Below are 5000 nucleotides of genomic sequence, written 5' to 3'. Positions count from 1 at the left end.
TCAGGCTTCAATTCATTATAGGGTCAGGAATCTGTTGAATCTCTGTCACAAAGCCTTGAGTTATTTGCTGCCAACTTAAGAATTTAAGGTAATTTAGAAGGTCATAGTTGTCCCTATGGAAGTGACAACAAACTGCACGAGGGCATTATTGGGCCAATTTCTCATATAAATAGGAGTAAGGACTGCAAGTCTCAACACTTTGTGTGTCATGAAAATATTGTACCCCACCTCCTTCCCCTCTCCTCCTGAAGATATGAGCCCCACATATTTTTTATCAATTCCAAACTAAAGTTTTAGCATAATTTTTAATCATTATGTTATGGTATTTATTTTCATCTGTCTAAACAAGTCCTTCATCCTCAGAAACATCAGGAGAGCTAATCCGCATGTGACCCCATTCACTCACTCAAGAACAAGACAATGAAGAAATTAAAATAAAGAAAAAAGAAAAAGTATATATATATATATAATATATACACATACATGTACATGCACCCCTCCACACACATGCATGTGCCCCCACACACACATACCAAGAAGAACATCATACTCCTTGACCTTCCCCTTCTGCAAAACAAAAAAAACAAAAAGTAATTTAATGCCATTTCTTTGTTATTAAGTTATATCAATGTTTGATGAATCTCGAATTGTTGATATCAGAAAAAAGAACAAAAAAAAAAAAGATAAAGATTTCCCGACTACTCCCAAATTTGATCCCTCTCCCCTCCGTTTTACCATACTTATTCTTGATGTTTTAGATATGTACATTTACATGATATTAACTTCACACCAATGTAGTTCACTGATTTTGTAAGGACGAGATAAATTACATATTTATAAAGTTATTACATTTGTTCAAAGAATTTTGAAATTTTTAAATATATATGTAATTATTTTTTTAATAAAATTTATTATCGAATTCTATATTTTGTTAATCTCATTTGCAACATAAATCTTGTTTAACATTTTTAATTATATTGCTGCTGATCAATGTGCTTTAAGTTCAAATCTAAGTCATAGAGAGAGAGGGAGAATTTACTTGTTATTTAATTTAAAGAAAACTACTGAATTATTTTCATTTTATTTTATGCTATAATTTATGCACAGTTATGGGTGTGTGGCTAAGAAACTTACTTTGCAACCATGTGGTTTTGGGTCCAGTCCTACAGTGCAGTTACCTTGGGCAAGTGCCTTCTATAGCTCGAGACTGACCAATGCCTTGTGAGTGAATTTGGTTAAATAAAAACTGTGGAAGCCAGTTGTGTATGTATATATGTATGTGTGTATATATATATATATATATATATATATATATATATATACACACACACACACACACACACACACACACACACACACACACACACACACACACATGCATACATATATTTCAAATTTACAGAAAACAAAAGATGAAGACAAGTAAGGGAACAACAAGCAGGTGTATTAGTTTGATACTCAGAAAGAATTGGAAAGTCTTTGACGTTTCGGGCCTATGCTCTTTGACAGAAAGGGATCAGAAGAAAAAAAATTGTAGAGAGAAAAGAAAGTGTGTTGAGATTAATGGTTTAACATGGTGAAATAACTGGAAAAAAGAGGCTGAGTGAAAGGAAGATAATAATGATCTGGCTGAACTGGGGGTGCACAAGTGTGTGTGTAAGAATGGTGTGAGCGTATATGTATGAATGCAAGTGAGCTTAAAATTATGTGAGCCTGTGTGTAATGATAATAAAAATAAATGCCCTGATGCAATACCAGGCTGTGATTTGTGGCCTCTGATCTTAACTGATTGGAAAAAATGTTATGAACATGTTTCGTATTGGTGTAAAAGATGGGCTACAGCAAATACAAGGGGCTACCCCAAAGTAACCGGAAACATTCTCTGCAGGACTAACCTGTTCTAATTCAGGCTTCTGCTGCTAGAAAACAATTGATGCGACTCTCAGGCATCAATGTGCTGACTGGCGTTGTTCAATGATGTCACTATGCCATGTGGTGCATTTTTGTTTTGTAGTGCTTCTCCCTTTTTGTCAATTTTTGCAATGGCTGAAAGAAGGGAACAGAATGCTTCCGTGAAATTTTGTTTTCTGCTGGGGAAAACGGCGGCCAAAACACTTGTCATGCTTCAAACAGATTACAGGATGCTGCCATGAGCAAAACACAAGTTTATGAGTGGTTTCCATGCTTTAAGAAAGGTCACTTGTTGTTTGAAGACCAACCTCGTTCAGGATGGCCATCAACCTCCCGAACGAAGGAAAACATCATGAAATTGACAAACTTGTTTGATATGACTGGTGTGTCCTGGAGCTCCTCCTAATGAATTTTGAGCAAGGAATTGTGACTGAAAAGAGTTGCAGCAGAATTTGTGCCATGCTTGCTCACAGAAGATCAAAAGCAGTCGTGACTGAATGTGTATCGTGAATTGAAAGAACAGTTGGGAGTTTATCTGGACCTTTTTTTCAAAGGTAAGTGAAATCGAAAGCAAGTTAAATTGGACACTAAACTCTATTTGCGAAGACCTGTTGAGGCAAGTGAAATCGAAATCGAGTTAAATTCGACGACTGACACCCATGCCAACATCGTCTCCTTCATTGGACACGAAACTCAGCTTGCGAAGACTCATTGGGGCAAGCGAAAGCGAAATTGTGATGGCACCTGTGCCCAGCATCGCCTTTCTGGCACTTGTGCCTGCGGCATGTCTAAGGACTTTCGAGCGAGATCGTTGCCAGTGCCCCTGGACTGGCTCTTGTGTGGGTGGCACATAAAATACACCATTTTGAGCGTGGCCGTTGCCAGTACCGCCTGACTGGCCTTCGTGCGGGTGACACGTAAAGGCACCCACTACACTCTTGGAGTGGTTGGCGTTAGGAAGGGCATCCAGCTGTAGAAACTCTGCCAAATCAGATTGGAGCCTGGAGTAGCCATCTGGTTTCACCAGTCCTCAGTCAAATCGTCCAACCCATGCTAGCATGGAAAGCGGACGTTAAACGACGATGATGATGATTCACTGGTGCTACGGAATTTGCAGATGTGGAAGAGGTGAAGAAAAAAGTGATGAAGGCGTTAAAAGGCATCACTTCACAAGAGTTCCAGGACTGCTTTGAACAGTGAAAAAACACATCTGGACCGATGCATTGCTTCAAATGAAGAATACTTTGAAGGCGATAAAAGTGTAAACATGTAATACTAAGTGAATAAATACTGCAAAAATTCCGGTTTCTTTTGGGTACCCCCTTGCATTCTGCTCAATACCACAGATTTGCTCGTCAGTTCTTTGACTATAACTAGCTGAGCATGACCCTTACTGGTTGATGATATGTGCATCTCTGATCATGAGCAGGAGTAGTGGGGGGAACTTTTGGGGTTTGAATAATTCACCCCTGGAAACATAGGTGTTTAGTTCAACATCCTTAAACAACCCTTATGAAGGGACCTTTTGAGCAGGCTGGGCTACTCAACCTGAAGAAAATTCTGAGTCCTACCTGCAAGGTCATGCGTTTTTTTAATCTTAATATGTGATGCATGTGCCTAGTGTACCCTTATCAGACTGGTTGTCGTAATGGGTGTATTGGGCTTTGTATATTTGTACCTCAGTGCCACTTTGATGGCATGCACTGCTCTCTCACTCAATAATAATAATAATAATGAATACTTCGACATTAAATTGAAAAGGAAAGCAAGTTGACATTCTGCTTCCATCAGAAAAACGGTGGAAAGATAACACGCATAGTTTTCTGCGTTTATTCCACTGATATTTTATACTTTTTCAAATTTCAGAACACACTCAATATGAAATGTAATTTTTTTTTTAATTTTAAAAATAACTCTATAATATGAATATGTCAATTTGATTCAAATATTTATGTGACAGAAAATTTTGGTCATATTTTCCCCAGCCAGAAACATCACCACACGCCACTGATATGTATATATCAATATATATATATATATATCACACCATCATCATTTTTGTTTAACGTCCACTTTCCATGCTAGCATGGGTTGGACGATTTGACTGGGGACTGGCTAACCGGATAGCTGCACCAGACTCCAATCTGATCTGGCAGAGTTTCTACAGCTGCTAGCCCTTCTTAATGCCAACCACTCCGAGAGTGTAGTGGGTGCTTTTTACGTGCCACTGGTACTGGCAACAGTCACACTCAAATGGTGTTTTTTATGTACCACCTGCACAGGAGTCAGTCCAATATTTTGTTCACATGCCACTGGCACAAGTACCAGTAAGGCGAAGCTGGAAACGATCACGTTCAAATGGTGCTTTTTATGTGCCACCGGCACGGGAGCGAGATTGCTGCTCTGGCAGTGATCCCACTCGGATAGTGCTGTTAGCGCTCCACTGGCACAGGTGCCAGTCATCAAATTTGGTTCAGTTTCAATCTCACTTACCCTGACAGGTCTTCGAAAAGCTGAGTTTAGTGTCCAATGAGGGAAGGTTGGCATGGGTGCCAGTCATCAAATTTGGTTCAATTTCGATTTCACTTGCCTCAACAAGTCTTCGCAAGCAGGGTTTTGTGTCCAAAGAAGGAAAGGTATGCATAAGTGGGCTGGCTACACCCTTGGTAAAGGCCACGGGTTATGGTCTCACTTGGCTTGCCATGTCTTCTCACGCACAGCATATTTCCAAAGGTCTCGGTCACGAGTCATTGCCTCGGTGAGGCCTAATGTTCGAAGGTCATGCTTCACCACCTCATCCCAGGTCTTCTTGGGTCTTCCTCTTCTACAGGTACCCTCAACCGCTTGGCTGTGGCACTTTTTCACACAGCTATCCTCATCCATTCTCACCACATGTCCATACCAGCACAATCGCCTCTCTTGCATACCACAACTGATGCTTCTTAGGTTCAACTTTTCTCTCAAGGTACTTACACTCTGTCTAGTATGCACACTGACATTACACATCCACCGGAGCATACTGGCTTCATTCCTTGCAAGCTTACGCATGTCCTCAGCAGTCACGGCTCATGTTTCACTGCCATGTAGCA

At 40.1% G+C, this 5000-nt stretch overlaps 1 protein-coding gene across 1 annotated transcript in view; it reads left to right on the top strand.

Moving 5' to 3' along the window:
• Positions 1–924, top strand: part of LOC106874410 (AT-rich interactive domain-containing protein 4B) — a 96561-nt gene extending 95637 nt beyond the window's left edge. Inside the window, exon 27 of the mRNA XM_052973473.1 lies at positions 1–924. This exon is cut by the window's left edge and continues 4266 nt beyond it. The gene's annotated coding sequence lies outside the window, so the exon portion shown is untranslated.
• The last annotated feature ends 4076 nt before the right edge of the window (positions 925–5000 follow it).

The sequence above is a fragment of the Octopus bimaculoides genome, chromosome 16, assembly GCF_001194135.2.
Source record: "Octopus bimaculoides isolate UCB-OBI-ISO-001 chromosome 16, ASM119413v2, whole genome shotgun sequence".
Classification (NCBI taxonomy): Eukaryota; Metazoa; Mollusca; class Cephalopoda; order Octopoda; family Octopodidae; genus Octopus; species Octopus bimaculoides.
The sequence above is the reverse complement of the archived record's forward strand: the minus strand, read 5'-3'. Positions and strand labels throughout refer to the sequence as shown.